The sequence below is a fragment of the Heterodontus francisci genome, chromosome 2, assembly GCF_036365525.1.
Source record: "Heterodontus francisci isolate sHetFra1 chromosome 2, sHetFra1.hap1, whole genome shotgun sequence".
Classification (NCBI taxonomy): Eukaryota; Metazoa; Chordata; class Chondrichthyes; order Heterodontiformes; family Heterodontidae; genus Heterodontus; species Heterodontus francisci.
The window spans coordinates 60,959,568-60,984,281 of record NC_090372.1 but is presented as its reverse complement, the minus strand read 5'-3'; the positions used below and the strand labels follow the sequence as shown (position 1 = coordinate 60,984,281).

Genomic DNA, 24,714 nt, shown 5'->3' with positions numbered 1-24,714 from the left:
GCGTCTTCAGTTTTGCATCTTATCCGAAAGATGGCACCTATGACAGTGGAGCACTCCCTCAGTAATGCACTGGAGTGTCTGCCTAGGACTGTAGGAGCATGCAACTTCCTGCCCCCTGTTCTGAGGATGTACAATTTCTGAAACAGTATCCTACACCCATTTGGTGCTTTCCCAGATCATTTAAATGCATTGTTCCTAGAAAAACAGACTGTTCAACATAGCTAAGTTCAAGTGATTGTGAATACCACTGCCTGATTCACTCTCCAGGATGAGGAGAGCAAGAATATTGGCTGCAATATGGAGACTATGGGGCATGAAAGGCATTGGCCAAATTCCTGGTGTAAACTCCAGGATGCACTTGCCTAATACGTCCGCCACTATTCGTATCAAAGTATGGGCGGTCAGGGGAAAGTGAGTGTACCTAAAGTCAAATTTTGCTGTAATCCAAATTATGGGACATCTGAAAAAATTGCAAGATAAACTTTTGCAATTGGATCTGTTAGAAGAGCACTTTTGGCATAGTAGTTAAAGGGAATGGGTATTCTGGTGCATTAGGATATTGATGGGGTTTAATTCACTTGCTTCACCTGTCATTAAAGAAGAAATAATGACCTGAAAATGGGGTATGTAGCTTTACTATACGACTGATCTTGAGGGTGTGTGATGGAATCTGTGGTCTAGATGCCCTGTGGGGAAACGTGTGCGAACTGTTATCAGGACAGATGGCTTGTCGAACGCTCTGGTAGGTGCATTGACCTTGGTTGCAAAAGATTGTTTCTTTTTTGAAACAGAATGGCCTAATAGAAATTGAAAACAAATACTTCAGGTTGCTGAGGTAACTGAAACTGGTTGGAACCTGAAAAAATTGTGAGACACTGCCATTCAAGCTCAGACGGCTGGAAAGTTTTTCAGGCAGGTTGAACAAAGTGAAGACTGGATCTAGATGCAGTTTCTGTTATTTAGATGAACGGATTATTCAAACCTGGCTATCCAGTGAAAAGGATGGTGAAGGGCCGGATAACAGTGGCACTGGGAATCCATGCCGTCAAGCCTGTCGTGAGGAGAGTTGAGAAGGTTCTGGAGAAGTACTCTGTTTTCTTTTGGTGATGACTGTAACTGTGGAGTTTGGGATTAAAGTGAAACCGCTGTCAGTCGGGAATTGTGGCTGCATCTTGGAAGACAGGATCTGGAGACCTACCTGAGGAATTTCAGGGTTGTGAAGAACAGTGTGAGTGTAATTGGGGGCCGTACATGCTGAAAGGACTACTCAGAGAACTTGAGACCCATCTGATAATTTATGTATAATCTTTAAGCTATATATATCAACTGTGATTTAACTACTAATGCATGTTGAATTTAGTTCGAGTGTTAAAGTAAAATTTATAAAAGTGAAATCTTGTCCGTTGGTTTTCATTTCCTAAATTGGGGTCAGTCGGTGGATTCAATTCTTTTGGTTTGTTGGTGATTCTCCACGGGAATATAACAGATGCGACTGTCCCCATTTTGAAAGGGCCATTCCATCGGTTGTCCAAAGCAGTGCCTGTTTCAGATGGTAGATCCCTTTCACTAGGCAAATTGGAGTCCGACAATATAAATAGAAACCTGATTGCCAGTTTCGGTTGGAAATGGTGAAAGCATGCACCAATGCAGGCACATCAATTCCATGGGGGGGGGGGGGGGGGGTGAAGCCAAGAAGGCCCAGCAAAGGTAAGTTTTGACAGTCCCAATCTAGGTGCCATGGCTCTTTCCTCAGTTACTCTATAAAAAAAGACTTGTATTTACATAGCGCCTTTCATGGCGTCAGGACAAAATAAACAGCAATCCTGCTAAGCTGCATGGGTCTGCATCCATGCAACATCCTAAAAAGTACAATGCAGGCCTTGTTCTGTGATAAATAAAATGTGTGCATGGCTGCACAAAAAAATGTTAAAGGGCCCACTGTCTGGAAAAAAACAAGTCTGGCATAACAACTCAATTTTACAAGGAGCGTAGGTCCCACACTGCTTTCCAGCCAACTAAGTACTTTTCAAAGTGTAGTCATTGTTGTAATGTAGGAAACATGGCAGCCAATTTTCACACAATGGGCTGAGTTTTGTGATCTTGCCACTGGTCCCAGCAATGGGCCCAGAAATGGGCGTCGTTCCTGAATGCAACATGGACAACCAAGCCAATGGCAGGTGGCCATTTTACATACTGGAGGGGATGCCCCACCTCCAATCATGCGGCGGGGGCAGGAGACGAGTCGGTGATTACAGCATCAGATAACTCTGGACCAGTTGCCATAGTTAAAGGCCTGCCAGCCCTGCATTCACTCCTGTCTTAGAGTCACTGACAGCTTTCAGTGCACTGCTGAAAACATTGCTGAGCTCAGTAATGGAGCCCCCAACCACCCGAGGCCAGACACCGAGTGGCCCCATGGTTCAATAATGCCTCCCTACAGATTCTCCTACAGGCTGCAAAGGAAAGGCAGGAGCTTCTCTTCTCCAGAAATGGCAAGAAGAGGTCCTCCCGCCTGACCAAGCAAGCCTAGGTGGAGATTGCAGAGGAGGTCAGCAGCCGTGTCCAGTGCTGAAAGAGGATCAGTGATCTTTTTTTCGGCCAAGGTGACTGCTCCATAACTCTCTCCTTTTTGGGGACTGCATGTGACTATGCGGGAGGGAGTGTGACGTGGGGAGGGTAGCACTACAACAGTGATGGTAGAGGGGCTAGGTTATTACCACCCCCTAACAGATGTATGGATGGATCTCAGCCACAGGCCACCATCCTTCATAGCTCACCTCCCTTAACTGCCCTGATAGCGTGTGGCAGCATAGGAAATATCAGATCCCCCAGTAGGGGACGAGGCACTAACATTAGCAGAAGTGTCATGTTGATCTCTCTGCCATTCTCTACTCTCTCCATCCTTCCTCTTGCAGGACATGAGGGCCCACAATAGAAGGGAGACAGCCTGGAGTGGCGGAGAGGTTCTGGATCTGCGTCCTCTCACCACCACTGAGGAAAAGGCCTTGAAGCTGGTGGACACCCAGGGTGCCGTGCAATCTTGGACAGGGAGACTGGAATCCCTGTGCAAAAGAGTGAGGACTGGCTTCTATCGACATACTCATTAATGCTGGAGACCCACAGCATGCATGGTTGGCATTAGAAGATCTGCACAGCCTAACCCACACATATTGTGTTCTCTCATGCTGGCCGGCATGTGCAGGAGATTACAGCCACTGGTGGACAGTTGTCCACCTCTGAGGAGGTGGAGCACTCAGAGGATACACCGTCCCATGACTCTCCTGCACCTTCCACCAGCACAGATCCTTTCACTTCAGTGGGTACCCGCTCAGCATTAGAATCAGGGTCACAAGCTGGTGAGAGCACCACACACGCGCCTGAGCAGCTGGCTGAGGCTGAGACAGCCGAAGCCACTGACAGTCAGAGGACTGTGGGTGGCCAGGTCCATGCTGAGACCCAGGCTGATGATGAACTTCTGGTGTCAACAGCACAGGGCATGCTGGAGTTACAAAGAGAGGTGAGGCAACACATGGCAGAGACGCCAGAGACCATGCACAGCCATGAGCGGATGATGGAGGAGTCCATCCAAGCCATGACTGCTGCCATGTCACAGGCATGTGTGAGTGGATGGCTTCCTCATGGACAGCCAGGTCCCACAGATGTGTGCAGACCTGTACACCATTGCCTTGGCCATGAGCTCAACACAGCAGTGGCAAAGTGAGGGAAGGAACAGGAACTTGAAGACTACTCCTGCTCCTGGTCCTTGTCTGGTGAACAGGGAGGTCCAAGTGAACCTTCAAAAGGAGGAAGAGAGGCTGTCATTCACATCTGGGGGCTCCATTCAGAGCGGTCTGAGTGTGGCCACCGGCTCTTCAGCCCCTTCGCCAGTGAGTCCAGCTCCAGTAGCTGCAACATCTGAGGAGAGTCCAGCATCAGTGCAGGACATCCTCAGGGTCGCCGGGGTCCTCCAGGCCTCAGGCAGCCAGAGGACACCTGCCGAAGTCATCACAAGCCAAGGGGCAGCCTGATCAGCAGTCTGTCTCCAGCCCAGCTACTGTCGTAGGAATCACACTGCATTGGAGCAAACATTACAAACACCACCTAGCCACACTTTGGGTCTCATGGGTGTTTCTAATATGTTCTGTAGGAATTAATTAAAATTTATTTTGTCCGAATTATTAGATATCATTGTCTGAAAGCCATGTGCAATTATGTCTTAACTGCAAGCTGCTGACTTCCCCTTAGTACAATGCCAATGTGACCACAGCCCTCATTAATAAATGGTCTCCCTTGGGCACTAGCACGCATTGTAGCCAGTTGCAAGACAAGGAAAACAAATGGAACGGAGGCGACAGAGTTCATGCATTAAGGTGAGACTTTATTTGACTGTCTGTGAATGGACATCAGGATGGCTGGAAATGGATCATTAGGAGGTTTTCTCTCGCCTCCTTTGCACATCGCTCAACTCGTCTGGCCTGCTGCGCAGGGTCTTCATCCATTGCTGCTTTCCCCTTTCCCTCCTCTGCGTCCTCCTCATCAGTGGATGAGTGTCACTCAGGCATCTCACCATCCAACATGGCCTCTACCCTCTGCAGCGCCAGTGTGTGCAGAGCACAGCAGACCACCACAATATGCGAGGCCCTCACGGGGCCATACTGCAGGGCTCCACCAGATCAATCGAGGCAGCGGAATCTCATCTTCAGCAGCTCAATGGTCTGCTCGATGGTCACTTGAGTGGAGCCATGGCAATTGTTGTGCCTTTCCTCCGCTGCATTTTGAGGGTTCCTTATAGGCGTCTGTAGCCATGTCTTCAATGGGTAGCCCTCCCTGATAATCCATCCCTGAAAGTGAGCAGTGCCTGAAAAGATGTGGCATCTGGGACTGTTGAAGTATGTCGGCATCATGGCTGCTTCCCGGGAAATTGGCACACACCTGCAGGAAACGCTTTCGGTGTTCGCAGACCAGTTGAATGCTGATGAAATGGAAGCCCTTCCTGTTGATGAAGGCAGCTGGCTAGTCCATGGGAACCTTGATAGCCACATGCGTACAATCAATTACACTTTGCACCTGGGGAATTCAGTGATGGCCCCGATTCTGATGGCCCTCTCAGTCTGACTGTCAGGGTCAGTCTGGTAGCGCACACAGTCGCCGGCCCTCCTGAACAGTGCATTGGTCACGTCCTTGGTGCAGCAGTGGCCTGCTGCCTGGGAGACCCCACAAATGTCCCCAGTGAATCCCTGGAAAGATCAAGATGCATAGAAGTCTAGTGCAAAACAATGATCTTCAGCGCCACTGGGATATGTTTTTTAGTTTTAGTTTTTAGAGATACAGCACCGAAATAGGCCCTTCGGCCCACCGGGTCTGTGCCGACCATCAACCACCCATTTATACTAATCCTACACTAATCCCATATTCCTACCACATCCCCACCTGTCCCTATATTTCCCTACCACCTACCTATACTAGGGGCAATTTATAAAGACCAATTAACCTATCAACCTGCAAGTCTTTGGCATGTGGGAGGAAACCGGAGCACCCGGAGGAAACCCACGCAGACACAGGGAGAACTTGCAAACTCCACACAGGCAGTACCCAGAATTGAACCCGGGTCGCTAGAGCTGTGAGGCTGCGGTGCTAACCACTGCGCCACTGTGCCGCCCCTAATATGGTGCCCACAAATCCCAGAAGTTTCAACTCGTCCTGGAGCAGGGCACATAGGTCAGTGATGGCCTCCCTGGAGAGCTGCAGTCTTCACTGACAGTGATACTTGGACATTTGGAGGTAGCCAAACTGGTTCCAGCTCACTGTGTGCGCAGGTGGGCCCTTCTCTCATCGTGGAGCTTCACAAACAGGCACTGCTGCCTCTTGGCTGTCCGCCCGGCAGAGGTGCTGCATCATGCCACGGGGAGTCCAGAAGTACAGGGTGTATGAGACTCATGACAGTTGACCTGTGGACCTGCAGATCACTGTCGATGCAGTTTGGCAACTGAGATTCTGACAATTTTCTCGGTGGTGTCTTTGATGGACCTCAGAGCCCCCCTCTGTTCCAGCAGTGTGAGCAACCAAACCCATTACACAGCAGTTTGTCAACCCTATTCTGACGCCCACATCCCCACCAAAACCTGCACTAACTGCCTTGCAGAGTCCCGAAAGCCCTGGACCCCATTGCAGAGTCCCTGGGACCCCAGACCGCCTTGCAGAACACACAGCAACACAGTCCCATAATGAACTCCAAATCCCCACCCCTTACCCTATGCAGCAATGCTCAAGGTTGCCTCCCCATCGCAGCAATGTGGCCTCTTGCCTTAGTGCCGCCAGGTTTTAACGGTTGTGAGTGCCATCTACCATTCACAAAATCGAGGACCGATCATTATATTTATATTAATTACATTTACATGCATTTAAATCAGCATTTCAGCAATTTGAAACAGCTTCCCATTGCGTTGGGGTGTCATTGCTACATGGTACTTTCCCACCACTAACAAAATCTGAATTGATGTCACAATGCCAGATTTCTGGGCAAATGGTTCTGATGCGATTGTCCGACCCCCCCATGCCACCATACCCACCTTTGACGGCTGCTTTAAATTCAGCCCAACAAGTTCCCACAAACAGCAATGTGATAATAACCAGATAATCTGTTTTTTTGTGATGTTGATTGAGGTATAAATATTGGCCAGGACACAAGGGATAACTCCCCTGCTCTTCTTCAAAATAGTGTCATGGGATCCTTTATATCATGGTTGTCCAACATATGGCCCGCGGACCAGAATCCAGCCCTCCAAAGAATTCCATCCAGCCCGTGGATATAAACTGCAATGTCAGGCACCTCGGCAGGCAGCTGTAGCCTTGTTAGGACCCTGCTCCCAGACAACATGGGAGCGACCAGCATTTATGGTGAGTGCGCAGACAAGGAGCGGGGAGCAAGGGAGACACAGAGAGTGGAGAGAGAGACAGAGAGGGAGAGAGGGTGAGACAGAAAGAGGGGGAGAGGAAGAGACAGTGAGACAGAGGCAGAGCGGGAGAGATAGGGAGAGGGAACGACAGTGAGAGGGGGGAGAGAGAGAGACAGACAGAGAGGGGGGACGGGGGAGAGAGAGAGAGAGAGGGAGAGATGGGGAGAAGGGGAGATAGAGAGAGAGAGAGAGAGAGGGGGCAGAGGGAGAGAGAGAGGGGGAGAGACGGAGAGAGAAGGGAGAGAGACAAACAGTGAGAGAGAGAGAGATGGAGGTAGAGAGGGAGAGACAGAGAGAGAGGGGAGAGGGAGACAGAGGAGAGGGAGACAGACAGAGAGGGGGGAGAGAGACAAAGGGAGAGGGGGTGAGAGATAGATGCAGAGAGTGGAGGGAGAGAAAGAGATCAAGATCACTCCTGACAGATGGACATCTACCTGGATACTCCTCATCGCTACATCAGGTACGCAGGTAGAGATTGAGTACTTATGCAAGCAAAAGCAATGCCAGTATGTCACTAAATCAGTGTTCAACATAGAGATGAGAAAGTAAGTCAATAAATTAGTCCTCTTATTTAAAGCTTCTTCACAAAAATGCAGTCTCTCCCTCTCCCCTCTCTCTGCCTCTCCCTCTCCCCCTCTCTCTTTCTCTGTCTCTCCCCCCCCTCCCCTCCACACAACCGTCTCTCCCTCTCCACTCTCTTTGTGTCTCTCTTGCTCTCTGCTCACTCACCATAAATGCGAATCATAGAGGCAGGCAATGAATGCTGCCTCTCTGCTGGGCACACCCATGTTGGCTGGGAGCAGGGTCCTAATAAGCCTGCCAAGATGCCTGCCATTCTGAAGAAGAGCAGGGGAGTTACCCCTTGTGTCCTGGCCAATATTTATACCTCAATCAACGTCACAAAAAACAGATTATCTGGTTATTATTATATTGCTGTTGTGGGAACTTATTGGGCTGAATTTAACATTTTGATTAATAGTCGGGTACATTTTTAATGTCTTTATCTTTCCAAAATTTTCTCACCGGCACCCTACGTAGGTCAAAAATTATAATGGGCCCCTCCACTCGTAAAAGTTAGACACCCCTGCTTTATATCCACCTGAGAGGGCAGACAGGCCCATGGTTTAACGTTTCATCCAAAAGATGGCACCTCAAACAATGCAGCATTCCCTTAGTATCACACTGGAGTGTCAGTCTAGATTTTTGTGCTCAAGTCCAGGAGTGAGGCTTGAATCTAGAAATTTCTGACTCGGAGTTAAGAGTGCTACTAACACTCTCACTCTTCACAGAAGAAATACACTTACCTTCAGGGTGAGCAGCAGACAGGAGCAGACCTGCGGGAGGAACACTGAGTGGGGAGTAGTTAAATAAAGCCTGACGATCACAGCTTACAGCACTTAACTTCTGGGACAGCAGTAGACAGGAATTCAGGACTGCCCAGAGTTTGAGAAACAAAATGAAACCGTGACATCACGGGAAAGTTCTGAGTTGATTGGCTGGTGAGTATTGCAGCTTGGGGATTGCATCTAAACAACTGGGAGTTTAAAAATGTCAAAAATGTGAAGTACCAATAACAAGTAACAAGTGAGTAGCTAATGAGTCTTATCTTTGATTTTTAAGTAAGGTGTATTACTATCTCCGCTTTAAAGACATCTGCAAACGCGACATGAAATCCTGTGACATTGTTCACAAGTCGTGGGAGTCAGTTGCCAGCGTTCGCCAGAGCTGGCGGGCAGCCATAAAGACGGGGCTAAAATGTGGCGAGTCGAAGAGACTTAGCAGTTGGCAGGAAAAAAGACAGAGGCGCAAGGGGAGAGCCAACTGTGCAACAGCCCCGACAAACAAATTTCTCTGCAGCACCTGTGGAAGAGCCTGTCACTCTAGAATTGGCCTTTATAGCCACTCCAGGCGCTGCTTCACAAACCACTGACCACCTCCAGGCACATATCCATTGTCTCTCGAGATAAGGAGGCCAAAGAAGAAGAATTATTATTGGTAAGGGTTATTACTATTGGTCGGGTTTATTAGCATTTGTACTGGCAGTGTTTATTTGTAGTACCAAGGTTTATTTTCTAGTAGATGGAGGAATGGTATGGCTGCTCCGACTTCTGGAGTGCACATCCATTGCTATGTTGGACACTCCCCGTGTCCTGGATAACCATATGAGCATGTTGCAGCAGCTTGAGCTCCAGGTTTTGGAACCTGAGCAACAGCTGGCACAGCTGTGGCACATCCATGAGGTTGAGAACTTCGTGGATGGCACGTTTATAGTTGTGGTCACCCTGCAGTTTTAGAGTATGCAGGGAGAGAGGGAATGGTTGACTGCCAGACAGTCAAGAAGAAATAGTGCAGGAGACTCCTGAATGCGTCTCACTCTGCAACCGGTATTCAGTTCTGAATAATGAGGAAAGTGATGGTTCCTCTGGGGAGTGCAGCCAGAGCCAAGGTCATAGCACCACAGCTGGCACAGCTGCACAGGGGGGCCACAAGGAATACTGTAAGAGCAATAGCGATAGGAGATTCGATAGTCGGGGAACAGATAGTCATTTCTATGGCCGCAGACATGAATCCAGGATGGTGTGTTGCCTCCCTGGTGCCAGGGTCAAGGATGTTACTGAACGGCTGCAGAGCATCCTGAGGGAGGAGGGTAAACATAGGTCGTAAAAGGGATGTGATCCCGCAGAAAGAGTTTAATGAATTAGTTAAGAAATTAGCAAGCAGGGCCTCAAAAGTAGTAATCTCTGGATTATTCCCAATGCAAGTGAGTATAGAATTGGAGGATAGTGCAGATGAATGCGTGGCTGGAAAGATGGTGAAGGAGGGAGGGGTTTAGGTTCCGGGGAGACAGGGACCAATTCTGGAGAAGTTGAGACCTGTACTGGCTGGACAGTTTGCACCTGAACAGAGCTGAAACAAATTCCCTTGAGGGACGATTTGCTAGTGCTATTGGGGAGGATTTAAACTAACTTGGCAGGGGTGTGGGAACCTGAAGATAATACAAGTGAGGAATGTCAAGGTGCACAGAGAATTGGAAGAGACTGATAGCATTACAGTAAGAAATAGCAAAATATTAGCTGGGATCAGAGTGAGAGTCTTAAACAGTACTAAAGTGACCGGCTGAGACTTAGGTTACTTTGCAACAGAAGAATCTAACAGGAAAAGCCCATGAGGTTTATTCCCTGTTGCCAGATGTGAGTTCATCTAATTATGAACTGACAAAAAAATGCTATCCTCAGGGCATATGAACTAGTACTGGAAGCCTACTGCCAGAAGTTTCGAACTCTCAGGAAGCAAGCTGATCAAACTTACTTGGTGTTAAAGATAAGTCAGCAGCTAGCTTTTGACCAGTGGTTGAGGGCTCACAAAGTGCAGCCCAGCTATGAAAACCTCAGAGAGGTAATTTTGCCAGAGGAATTTAAAAACTCTCTCCCACTCTCCATAAAGACTCATGTGGAGGAACAAAAAGTGCCTAGAGCGATACAAGCTGCAGTTCTGGCTGATGAGTTTGCTTTAATATACAGGTCAGTTCCCTGGGGGAAAACCTTTCCTAGTCACCCCCACAAATCCGAAAATGATAAAGGGTGGGAAGGTGATAGGAGGCCAAGCAGTCCTGGGAGAGAAGGAAAAGCAGGACACACAGGGGGCCATTCTCCAGCCAAAAAGGAAGGTGCTATACGTAGGAATGAGACCCGGAGACCAGTGTGCTTCCATTGTAATAAGGCAGGTCATCTAAGAGCTGACTGCTGGAAACCAAGGGGAAAGCCTACAAGATTAATCAGGACCAGAGGAGGAGAAAGAACCCTGATGGAAAGCACAGCTGAACAGGTTGTGGCTTTAACTGCAGCAGTAGTAAGAAAACGTACTGCTGCAGATGCAGGAAAATTTAATAGGATTCCTGAAGATTATCAGGATTTTGTGTCTGAAGGGAGAGTAACCCCATACCCCTCAAGTGGGGCAAGCAAGCCCATAGTAATCCTCAGGGATTCAGGGGCCACTGGAACCCTTTTATTGAGAAAAGGCCTGACCTTTCCCTGAGAGAGTGCAGTAAATACCAGAATGGTGGTGAATGGTATTGGAGAGCAGTGTACACCTGTACCTTTACACCAGGTGCATTTGGAGTGCGATCTAGTTTCGGGACTGGTGACTGTAGGGATTGTCCCTAGTTTGCCTGTTATCGGGGTTGACCTTTTCCTAGGAAATGATTTGGCAGGGGCAAAGATGGTAGCTTTCCCAGTAGTGATAGAGAGACCGCAGGAGGTCAGAGACACAGGGCAGTGGCAGGAGACGGACCCCTACAGTTCCCCTGAATGTGTAGTGAATTGGGTCATGACCAATCCAACTCACCCAGTGGAGACTGAATTGGCACTGCAGGCAGATGACCATAAGGTCTGTCTGTCTGAAACTTTCTTTGGAAACATAGAGGGCCCAGGGAATGAATTAAATGGATTTTCCCTGGCTGAGGCTCAGCGAGCTGACCCAGTATTGCGAGAGTTAGCACAGGCTGCCCAGTCTGAAATTGAAGCAGAAGGAGTCCCTGATTGCTACTATTTAAAGAATGAGGTATTGATGAGGAAATGGAGTTCTCCTCACAGACCTGAGAGCAAGGAGTGGACAGTTAGTGGTGCCACAAAGGTACCAGAGAGAAATGTTAAGAATGGCCCATGAGATTACCATGGCTGTACATGTTGGTATACACAAAACCAAAGCCCGCATAAGACAGCAGTTTGACTGGCCAAAACTCCACAAAGATGTGGTGGAGGACTGCAGGAGTTGCTACATGTGCCAGGTTTATTTATTTTATTTGGAGATACAGCACATAAACAGGCCCTTCGGCCCACCGAGTCTGTGCCGACCATCAACCTCCCATTTATACTAATCCTACACTAATCCCATATTCCTACCACATCCCCACCTGTCCCTATATACCCCTACCACCTACCTATACTAGGGGCAATTTATAATTGCCAATTTACCTATCAACCTGCAAGTCTTTTGGTGGTGGGAGGAAACCGGAGCACCCGGCGAAAACCCACACAGACACAGGGAGAACTTGCAAACTCCACACAGGCAGTACCCAGAATTGAACCCGGGTCGCTGGAGCTGTGAGGCTGCGGTGCTAACCACTGCGCCACTGTGCCGCCCAATGGTAGTGGACAAATAAACAACTAACAGGGCGAGGTGGCTCCACAGATATCCCCATTATCAGTGATCTGGGAGCCCAGCAAATCAGTGCAAAAGATAAGGCTGAAGCATTTGCAACAATCTTCAGCCAGCAGTGCCCAGTGGATGAGACTGCGGTGCTAACCACTGCGCCACTGTGCCGCCCAGTTGAGGGGAAACCCCAACCAACAGTGAAATCCATACCCCTTAGTCCTGTGTCGGTGTTTGGAGGACCCTCCAGCAGAGGGCTGGAAAACTGTAAGGGACCCTTGCCGAGCATAAAACTGGACAGGCAGGCACAAGGCTGGCAAAAGATTAGAAAAGAAATGAGAAAAAGGGACCAAGTGGGCAGATTAAAGGAAGCCCAGGAGGAATCCCAAATGGAAACCCCTACTCTCCCGTCAGCCAACCATGAAATATTTGAACCCCACATCCTCCTATGTAAATGCAGATACTAGAAACACCCCACCAGAGTTGCTAACAGCATTTACAGGAACCTGCAGATCCAAAGAAAGTCCTCAAGAGGGCAGAAAACTGTGAGGGTGATGCCTCACCTAGTTGAAGTGCCGCAGGGGAGTGCAGCAGAATCTGAGCAAGTACCTGCAAGCAGGAATGTCACAAAGGACAAAGGGAAGATTAGCAAAGAATCCTTTCCCACAGTCAGGAAAAAAGGAAACAAGCTATCCCCTAAGGGGAAAAGCTCTTGCATTGCTTATCAAAGCACTGAAAGAGAGTTCAGAGTGGAACCGCCTACTGCTGCCACCCCTGAGCAGAACTTCAACCTAAGGCTAATTAATTCTAACCTTCCCCTCAGACCTCAACAAGAACGAAGACATCATAGGCAGTCATGAAAATGTGCAAAATGAAAAACTTCCCCAAAAACCACATGTTTATTGGAATGCCAAAAAAAGCAGTTTAAAGCATCCCTGCTACCAAGAGAAGACAGGCTGTAACACCTGTTAGGATTTCTGAATGAATGAGAGAGATGCATGTGTGTTTTCCTGTACATATCTTCTCTCTAATCCCTTTTAATTAAATGCTCTTGAAAAAAATTGCATTTCATTCTGTTGGGTATGGAGGTGACATGAAGACCCCCACCTGCCAAGAATGAGGCATATTAATTTTGTCATATGAACATTAATTTTAAAGTATTGCTGGAGTGAAGAAATGATTTGCTTTACAAGAGATCACCAGGCACTTGGCTGGAGGACATTTGCATACTAAGAGACAGTGCTTGGAGTGACTGAAGAATTGCTCACTAATTCAATTAACAGAGATTGGGCTGGGCAATGGCGATCCACATCTTGTCGGGGTGGGAGACAGCACTAAACCCCACACCCCCACTGAGCGCTTTGAAATCCACAAATGCAAAAGTGATTAAGCCAGCTGGTCACATGACTAACCGGCTGGTCCAGGCTTTTTGAACTAGACACAGAACTGATTGGGGTCAGACAGTGGATTATAACTGAACCTGGAACGAGACAGCCTCTCTCCTGGCTGGCTCTCTCTTGCTTTCTCACAAGCCTCCAGACCTACTGAAGACCCTTAAACCTCAAGAGAGAAAAGAATCCTACATCGAAACAAATTGAAATGTGCACTGGGCCACAATGAACAGCAAGACTTATCGGCAACCAAAGATTCCACATTGAACTTAAATAACTACCAGATATTGCCTCAAGCTTTTCCCCTTTATTCTTTCTACTTTTTCTGTCTCTATCTGCATGTGCATTTATCGCGTATGCATGCGAGCGTGGTCGCGTCGTGTATTCGTAGTCATTAACCAAATTAGAGTTTAAGATTAATAACCTTCCACCTTTCTTGCTTAAATCTAAAAAACCTGTCTGATTTGATTTCTTTGCCTTGCAATTGGAAAGCAGTGAACAAGGATTCACTGAGGGAGAGCTAAAACACGGTGTTTTTAAAATTAAACTCTGTTATGGTTAAACCAGGCAAAGGCTGAGAGGGAACTCCTGGACCCCTTTCTGATCTGGTCATAACAATATGTTGTGATCTATGGAGAAGTGGAACAAGAGAAACACAGTGCACTCCTCCCGCCTTGGTCGTATCATATCATTGGGGGTTCTGTGCAGGATAACCCAAAGCCGATGACGTGCAATTGTAAGGGGGTATTAATATTTGAAAAGAGGAAAAGTAAAAAATCAGGTTTCTTGTGCATTAAAGTTTACATTACTGGAATGGATTTGTCAGTTGCTATGACCGTTCTGGCAAAGGAGGACTTATCCCTGAGTGATTTGAAAATCTTAATCAAGGTTAGCCTAATAGCATTGGTAGCAAAATGGGGTTAGAGTTAAAACCTGGAGCTAAAAAAGCAGACATAATTGAAATAATAGCATAGCATTTGCAACTAGAAGAAGAAAAAGGCAATCCAGATGGTAGTTCAGTTGAATTAGCTAGGATTCAGTTACAGATGAAGCAGCTTGAATTTGAAAAGGAAAAAGAAAAAGAAATGGAAATGAAAAATCTTGAGCTTGAACAGGAAAGAGAATTGACAATAAAGAAACTTGAACTTGAAAGAGAGGAAAAGGAAAAAGATAGAACATTTCAAAGAGAAAGAGAAGGAAGGGAATGCAAATTTAAAAAGCTAGAACTAAGACAGAAGGGTGGCCTTGACTTCAAGAAAAATTTTGGTGAGGAAAGGTCTGACTCCAACCCAGGATCCAGTGGAGAGCTGTTTAAATTTGTGCAAGCCCTCCCGATGTTTGAGGAAAGGGACGTAGAAGCATTTTTCATTTCTTTTGAAAAGATAGCCAGATAGATGAAGTGGCCGAAGGAAAGCTTGATACTGCTTATGCAAAGCAGGGTGATGGGCAGAGCTCATGAAGTTTATGCCAAGCTTTCTGAGGAAGCTTCTGCAGATTATGAGATGGCAAGAAAGGCTATTCTTGCTGCTTATGAGTTAGTCCGTGAAGCTTACCGACAGAAATTTCAAAACCACCGGAGACAGCCTGAACAGTCTTATTTAGAATTTGAGACGGTAATACAAATTAATTTTGATCGTTGGATGAAGACACTAAAGGTAGAGGTCACGTATGAGAACCTTAGGCAAATAATTATCCTTGAAGAATTTAAAAATTCACTTCCTCTGTTAGTAAGAACCCGTGTAGAGAACCAGAAGGTTTCAACAGCCAGACAGCTGAGATCGCTGATGATTACGAGCTTGGTTACAAGCCCAAACCCTTTGTCCATCTCCCCCATAAACCTGAAAAGGATAGAAGGTGGGAGGGTGAATGGAAGGCGAGTAGTCAGGTACAAGAAGGGACAGCTGGGAATGCCCCGGGATCTCCTCCTCAGGTCAGAAATGAAGATGCTGAGGGTAGAAGTGAAGTCCGCAAGCCTAAGTGGTACATTGCCACAAAGTGGGACACGTTCGTGCAGAATGCTGGCAGTTGCAGGGTAACCCCATGGGACTTATTGGGGTACAGAAGGCTAATGCAGAGAAAGGGGTGCTGACTGAGAATAAAGCAGATCAGGCTGTAGCTCTGACTGCAGCTGTAAGGCCAAGGAATAAAACTGCTATGAGTGTGGGGGATCGAACAAGATACCTGAGAGTTATAGGGAATTCTTGTCAAGAATAAAAGTAACTCCTTATTCCTCAAGTGAGGCAGGTAAATCTATAGCTATACTCAGGGATACAGAAGCCACCCAAACTCTTTTGCTGGGGAACGGCATAACCTTTCCACCAGAGAGTGCATTGAATGCCAAGGTTTTAGGAAATGGTATCGGCGGGGAGTACATACCCGTACCTTTGTATCGGGTGCATCTGGAGTGTGACCTAATGTCTGGAATGGTAACTGTAGGAGATGTCCATAGTTGCCTGTAGACGGAGTTGACCTACACTTGGGGAATGATTTGGCAGGAGTGAAGGTAGTAGCTTCTCCAGTAGTCACGGAAAGACCATGTGAAGTCGATGAGACAGAGCAGTTGCAGAAAAAGGTCCCAGGAATTTTTCCTTCATGTGTAGTGACCCGAGCAATGGCTAAACAAGTTCCTTTGTCGTAGGTTAAATTGGCACCACAGATAGATAGTTGAATATATGAAACTTTCCTTTGGGGATTTGGATAATCCGAAGGAAATGGTCAGTAAGCCTCCTCTGATCAAGGCTCAGCAAGCCAATCTAGAGTTAAGTAAAGTAACACAATCGGCTCTAACTGAAGCTGAAGCAAAGGCAGTTCCGGAAGATTACTATTTTAAGAATGGGATTCTGATGAGGAAGTGGAGACCTCCTCACAGATCTGTGGATTAAGAATGGATGGTAGTTCACCAGATAGTGGTACTGCCCAAGTATCACCGGGTAATATTGAGGATAACCCATAAAATTCCTATGGCCCGACATGTGGGGATCTGGAAGACCCAATCACATATAGGTCAACATTTTTACTGGCCAGGTCTTTCCAAGGATGTGCTGCGGTTTTGTAAAACGTGCCATACATGCCAGATTGTGGGAAAACCACAACCTGCCATAAAACCGGCACCTCGAATGACCATACTAGTTTTTAGGAACCATTTAGTAGGATGTTTGTGGACTGTGTAGGACCTTTACTGAAAACAAAAGTGGGACACCAATATATACTCACTCTCATGGATATAGCTACTCGGTTCCCAGAGAACAATTTCTGCTAAGTATTAGTAGAGAAATTAACCCAGTTCTTCACGAGATGTGGAGTGCCGATTGAGATTCAGTCGGATCAAGGTTCCAATTTTAAGTCTAAAATGTTTCAGAAATTTGTGGATTATTAGGGTATAACACAGTTAAAGTCCTCAGCATACCATCCACAGATACAAGGGGCTTTAGAACGGTACCATCAGACCCTCAAAACGATGATAACGGCATACTGTCATGAATATTGGAATAAAGGGCTTGAATTTCTTTTGTTTACCACTAGGGATTCACCTAATGAGTCTATGGGTTTAAGCCCTTTTGAATTAGTTTATGAACATGAGGTAAGAGGTTCTCGACAACTAATCAAAGAAAGGTTTTTGGAACAGAGGGACGAATCTTCTGTGTTCAGTTATGTATCCATGTTCTGGGAGTGGCTCACGAGAGACTGAAAAGTGGCTCAGGAGCAAAGAACAAACAAAGAACAGTACAGCATAGGAGCAGGCCATTCGGCCCTCCAAGCCTGCGCCGATCTTGATGCCTGCCTAAACTAAAACCTTCTGCACTTCCGGGGACCGTATCCCTCTATTCCCATCCTATTCATGTATTTGTCAAGATGCCTCTTAAACGTCGCTATCGTACCTGCTTACACCTGAAAGCTTTCCAAACAATCATGAAGAAATGGGCAGACAAGCATCCCAAGACCCGAACATTTCAACCAAGGCATGAGGCATTAGTATTACTGCCTTTACTGGGTGAACCACTGAAAGCACGGTCATATAAAGTTCATATAAAGTGGTCAAGAGAATTGACAAAGTAAATTATTTGGTTGACACCCCAGATTGCCGGAAAAAGAATCGGCTGTGAAATATCAATATGTTGAAACAATGTCATCACAGCGAGGAGGATAGGCAAGTACGGGTATGTCAGGTTGTAAGGACAGGGAAGGATGAAAAGGATAGTGAAGATGAGGCAGAAGGAGGCCGAGACAATTCTCAAATTGAACCTCCTGCTATCCGGTTAGCTAATACTGAATTGTTAGTGGGATTAGGCACTATGCTTTCATATTTAAATGCAGAACAATGAGAAGACCTAACAAGGCTACTCACAGCATTTAAAGGAGTCTATAGGGACAAACCAGGACGTACAACCTTACCCATACATGATGTGGATGTAGGGGATTCTTTTCTTATAAATCAGCATCCTTATTGCTTAAGTCCAGAGAAACAGGCCCAGGTGAAAGCAGAAATCCAATACATGTTGAAAAATCTCCTAATTGAACACAGTCAAAGCAGCTGGAGTTCTCCAATAGTGTTAGTGTCTAAACCTGAAGATTCAACTAGATTTTGCATAGACTACAGAAAAGTTAATGCAGTAACAAAGGCAGACTCCTACCCATTTCCTCACTTGGAAGACTGTATTCACAGAATGGGCAGCGCCACTTTTCTTACAAAAATAGATTTTTTAAAGAGATACTGGCACGTTCCTTTTACACCCTGAGCTAAAGAAATATCAGCCTTTGTCACACACTTTTCCAATGCGGAGTGATGCCATTCGGGCTAAAAATGCCCCAGCCACTTTTCAGAGACTAATGAACCAAGCCAGTGTTCCTAACTGTGTGGTTTATCTTGATGATGTGTTGGTATGCAGTGACACTTGGAAGGACACTTGGAACAGCTAGAGGCTCTGTTTAGAAAATTACAGTAGGCTGATTTAGTGAAAAACCTTGCCAAAAGTGAATTTGCAAAAGTGAGAGTGACCTACCTAGGGCATATAGTTTTTTTAAAATTCATTCATGGGATGTGGGTGTTGCTGGCTAGGCCAGCATTTATTGCTCATCCCTAATTGCCCTTGAACTGAGTGGCTTGCTAGGCCATTTCAGAGGCATTTAAGAGTTAACCATGTTTGCTGCAAGTCTGGAGTCACATGTAGGTCAGACCAGGTAAGAACAGAAGCTTTCCTTTACTAAAGGACATTCGTGAACCAGATGGGTTTTTATGACAATCAACAATGATTTCATGGTCACCGCTAGATTAGATTTTTAATTCCAGATTATTAGTTGAATTCAAATTCCACCATCTGCCATGGTGGGATTCAAACCAATGTCTCCAGAGCATAAGCCTGGGGCTCTGGGTTACTAGACTAGTAACATTACCACTACGTCACCGCCTCCCCTATAGTACAGCAAAGACAAGTGTTGCCAAGAAAAGCAAAAGTACAAGCATTGATTGAATTCCCTACCCCAAAGACTAAGCGAGAAATCTTGAGGTTTTTGGGGAGTGTGATTTCTACCACAAGTTTGTACCAAATCTTAGTACTATAGCTGCTCCATTGACAGATATGCTTCCAAAACAGAAAACCAAGGTAGTATGGTCAAGGGAGTGCCAAACATCTTTTGAGAGGCTGAAAGCCATTTTGATTAATGAACCAGTGTTGGCTGCTTCAAATTTTACTAAGCCCTTCAAGGGAGCATTTGATGCTAGTGACCTGCTGCAGTCGTGTTATAAGACAATGAATCGGGCATAGAAAGGCCAGTGGGATACTTTTCCAAAAAACTAAATGAACACATAGGGCTGAATTTTACCAGCTGCTCGACGCCATGCGGCGCAGCGGGAAAGCCTGTAAAATTCAGTCAAGAAAGGCCCACTGTCTATTACAGGCAGCGGGGGGCCTGTGGTGCGGCACCCTCGCCGGGTCGGTGGGACCTTTATCTAAATATTCAAATTAACATAAATTAGATTTAAATGAACCTATCTGCAGGCGGCGGCTGTCTCACACCAATTTTACGGCTGCCGATCACACCTCGCGCGCCTTTGGAACTCCATATGGAGTTCCGAGGCGAGAACCTGGTGGGGAGTGGGGAGCAATAGAATTTTCAGAATGGGAAGGTTGGAGGAGCGGGGAAATCAATTTTTATTGGCTGTGGGGATGGTGGGAAAGGGTTGAGGGTCAAAGAGAACAAATTTCGGGGGTGGGTGGGGAAGTTCAGGAGATCAAAGCAGGTTTATTATAGAGGGAGAGGGCAATTTATATATAAATTACTCATTGGGGGATGGGAGATGGAATTTAGAATGGAATTAAATTTAATTGTTATTTCCCGGAGACTGGGACCTTTAAATATTGAAATATACTGAAGGGCTTGAAGTCCTTTAAAAATGGCACCAGCGCCTGCGCGGTGGCACCGGACGCCATTGCTAGGGATGCGGCAGCCACCCCCTCTAAGTCATTGGGGATGGCCTCTCTGCCCCCTCTATTTAAATCAGCCCTCGCACGTAATATCGCGGGGGCTGTGTGGCGGCACTTCCATGTCGGCAGGCTGCCGAGTTCAAAGCGTGCTGCCGCACAGCGCTAATAAAATCCAGTCCCAAAAGTGATACTCAACAGTGGAAAAAGAAACCCTCGGCTTATTATTAGCTCTTAAGCATTTTGAGGTCTACGTCTGCCATGACTACAGGGAGACACTGGTATTTACTGATCATAACCCCCGAGCCGTTGCGGAAAAATTCATAAACCAGAATGCCAGGCTATTCCAATGGAGTTTACTATTGAAAAGTTATCGACATTCTGGGACAACATAATGTAGTTGTGGATGCTTTGTTTAGGATTTAAATTTGCTTTCAGTTATCTGAGTGCAAAGATGGTACAATGCAAAACTGTATTAGCTGTAGGTGCAGAGTGAATGAGAATGAGTGTGTAAATGTGTTTTAATGTTTTTCATCTCTTTTTCATACTTTGTAATGAAATGTATTTAAACATGGCATTTAATTTCTCCAAGTTTGGAGGTACTATGAAAGTGCTTCTTTTAAATTGGGTTGCACAGTGCCGCAGTGGTTAGCACCGCAGCCTCACAGCTCCAGCGACCTGGGTTCAATTCTGGGTACTGCTTGTGTGGAGTTTGCAGGTTCTCCCTGTGTCTGCGTGGGTTTTTGCTGGGTGCTCCGGTTTCCTCCCACTGCCAAAGACTTGCAGGTTGATAGGTAAATTGGCCATTATAAATTGCCCCTAGTATAGATAGGTGGTAGGGGAATATAGGGACAGGTGGGGATGTGGTAGGAATGTAGGATTAGTATAAATGGGTGGTTGATGGTCGGCACAGACTCGGTGGGCTGAAGGGCCTGTTTCAGTGCCGTATCTCAAAAAAAAAAATTCTTTTTATATTTTAGAATCATGGGCATTGGTTTATTTGGGAAAACTGAAAAGACTCCATGGATGTTTTTTACAAGGGTCACTGAGAGGTCTTGTTTGAAAACAAATCTTTACTGGATATCATATGCCTTAAGCTCAATAAATAACAGAAGCCTTGGTGACTTGGAGGAGATGTTTACAGAGAAGTGACATGTCACGATTTATGAGGATCAGGAGTTGGTTTCATTTCTCAGATGCTGTTTTGGGACAGTTGGAGTGTGGACTGTTGTTGAAAGCAGTTGGAGATCAACCTGCCAAGAAAGAAACATCCAGGTCATCTCTTTCCTCCTGTCTCTGTGAAACCTTGCAAAGATCTACCGTGTGGGAGCTAAAACCTCATGCTCATTTCTCCTGAGAAGCTGGAAAAACCTGCCAGATTAATTCTCGATGCCGCCTGAAGAAAACTGCCCCAGAAAAGATCCCAGTGACCCACCTACGTGTTCTTGGACGCTAGACTGTATGCCAATTTTGGAACACAACATATTTCATCCTTTTTCTTCAAGAATTAGCAAGTATTTGGCTAAAGTTTTTTTTTGTCTTTTTCTTTTGTAAAAGACCTCTGCAGAGAGAATTTTTTTTGTCCTTAACCAGTGTATCTGTGAGTGTGTGGTGGGGGGGGGGGGGGGGGGTGGTGGGGGCGGTATTTAAAAAAATGAACTTTTGTATTTCAGTCTCTGTGTTAATGCTTTGCTTCTTTACTGGATAAGTCTTGTTTTATAATAAAGTGATAATTTTGTTGTTTATTAAAGAAACCTGGTTGGTGTATTTTATTCTGGGATGAAGAGTAGAATATATGGTTGACTGCATTAGTAACTGGATAAACATTTAAATATATGTTGTGACCTGTGGAGAAGTTGAACTAGAAAATAGTGCACCCCTCCCATCTCGGTCTTAACAATTGCAAGGCCTGTGAGGAAGGAAATGAAATGTCTGCTCATTCCCCAGCAAGAACCAAGACCCGGGAAGTTTAAGGGAACTGCTTGGTTCTTTTTCTTTTAGCAAGAAGAAATACTGCTAACTATTAGGCTTAAATGACTGAGTGACTGTCATGTGACAAGCCCCTCCCCATCTGTGGTTTAAGCTTGTATTTCTCTGCAGCAGCAGAGAAGCATCTGGACTCTGATACGTGCAGACCCAAGTAGAGTCTCTCTCTTTCTCTCAATTTTAGCTTACAAGCTTCAAATCCTGCTTGTTGACTGACCATCTATTTATTTATAGATACAGCACTGAAATAGGCCCCTAGGCCCACCAAAACTGTGCCGACCATCAACCACCCATTTATACTAATCCTACATTAATCCCATATTCCTACCCCATCCCCACCTTTCCTCAATTCCCCTATCACCTATCTTTACTAGGGGCAATTTTATAATGGCCAATTTACCTATCAACCTGCAAGTCTTTGGCTGTGGGAGTAAACCGGAGCACCTGGCAAAAGCCCACATGGTCACATGGAGAACTTGCAAACTCCATTCAGGCAGTGCCCAGAATTGAACCCGAGTTGCTGGAGCTGTGAGGCTGCGATGCTAACCACTGTGGCACTGTGCCACCCCCAGCTACATACTCCGGCTACACTCAGAAACCCCATTGGATGAAATCATCCGCATTGCTGTATCCAAGAGACCCACTGAACCAGTCATCTACCTCTTCAAACTAAAAACCTCAGGACCACTGAATTCAGCTAGAAGTCAGCCAAATCACCAAACTCCATATACTGTATACCCATTTTTGGACTCTAACTCAACCAATCTACCTTTCCCCACTCTGTAATCTATTTGTGTGTGTGTAAACCTCTAGTGTGTGTGTGTGTGAGTGAAAATTGGTGAGTTGGTAATTATTTCTCTTAGTTCAGTTTAGGTGCAATAAAGTTAACCTCTGTCTTTGTTAACTCAAGAAAACCAGTCCGATTGGTTCTTGTAATGATCATAGCAAGTGAATAATCAAATATTTACTGAATTGGCCAGTACATCCACTTTAAGAAAGAATTAAACCTGCTGTGGTCAAACAAGGAGATGGAAAAGAGGAAAGCCCTTTGACCCTTCCTCACTTGACCTTAACAGGGGGGTGAGGTACTAAAAGGCTGGATATGCTTAGGGTAGATAAGTCACCTGTTCCAGCTGGCTTGCATCCCAGTTTGCAAAAGCAAGTGGGGATGGAGATAGCTGAAGGGCTTTTCATAAACTTCCAATCTTCCATGGATACTGGGCAGGAGGATTGGAGAGTGGCAAATATGACATCTTTATTCAAGAAAGGGTGTAAGGACAGTCCTAGCAATGACAGGCCAGTTAGTTTAACATCAGTGGTGGGTAAGGTTTCAGAAACAATAATCAGGGAAAATATCAGCAGACATGTGGAGAGGTTTGAGTTAATTAAGGATAGCCAGCATGGATTTGTAAAAGGCAGATCTTGCTTGACTAATCTAACTGAACTTTTTGATGAAGTAACAGAGAAGGTTGATGTTGTCTATATGGAGTTTAAGACAGCATTTGATAAGGTACCACATAAAAGGCTGGTTAACAAAATTGAGGCTCATGGAATAGGAGGGTCAGTGTCCAATTGGATTAAAAAGCATTGTCTTAAGGACAGAAAATAGCGAGTCATAGTAAATGGTTGCTTTTCAGACAGGAGGATAGTAAAGTGGTGTTCCCAAGGGTCAGTGCTGGGACGACTTATTTTTTTGCTATATATAAATGACTTGGATCTTGGAATACAGAGTAAAATCTCAAAATTTGCTGATGACACCAAACTTCGAGGTGCGGTAAACAGTGAGGTTGGTATGAATCGCCTGCTCGCCTGTACATAGGCGAGCAGAATTGGCAGAGAAGTGGCAGATTGAATTTAATACTGACAAGTGTGAGGTGATGCATTTTGGCAGAAGGAATAGGGAGAGGCAACATATACTTAATGGTGCAGTTCTAAAGAGTGTGCAGGAGCAGAGGGACCTGGGGGTGCGAATGCATTGATCTTTGAAGGTGGCAGGACATATTGAGAGAGTGTTTAGGGAAGCAAATGGGATCTTGGGCTTCATAAACAGAGGCATTGTGTACAAAAATAGGGAAGTTATTCTGAACCTTTATAAAACTCTGATTAGGCTACAACTAGTATATTGCATCCAGTTCTGGTCACCACACTTCAGAAAGGATGTGAGGGTCCTTGAGAGGGTGTAGAGATTTACCAGAATGATTCCAGGGATGGAGGATTTTAGGTACAATGTTAGATTGAAAAAGCTGTGATTGTTCTCCTTCGCACAAACGAGATTGAAGGGAGATTTAATAGAAAGGTACAAGATTACGACAGGCTTAGATAAGTTAGACATGGAAAAAATGTTCCCATTAACAAATGGTACAAGGATGAGGCGACATAGACTGAAGGTTTTGGGCAAAAGATGCAGGGGGAATATGAGGAAGCACTTTTTTACGCAGTGGGCGGTAATGACCTGGAACTCACTACTCCAAGTATGATGGAAGCAGAGATAATCACTGACATCATGAGGAAGTTGGATGACCACCTGAAAGAAATAGACTTGCAGGGCTACGGGGATCAAGCTGGGGAGTGGGACTGACTGCATCATTCCGTGGAGAGCCAGCATGGATTCGGTGGGTCGAATGTCTCCTTCTGTGCCATAAATGACTCTAAGGGCTGGATTTTAAGCAGCCCTCGATGTCGTGATCCATGGTGGGAGGTGCCTGAAGATGGCTCTGGATGAGGGCTGCCACGGACCTTGATGCTGGCAGGGCCCAGCCCGATCCTACCAGCGGTGGTGAGGCTCCATGGCAGCCCCCCGCCACTGGGCGA

General features: G+C 46.0%; 1 long non-coding RNA gene across 1 annotated transcript in view; it reads left to right on the top strand.

The window, feature by feature from the left end:
• The window catches only part of LOC137379543 (uncharacterized), a 52,512-nt gene that overhangs the window by 19,705 nt on the left and 8,093 nt on the right, over positions 1-24,714 (top strand). The gene's annotated exons all lie outside the window — the stretch shown is intronic.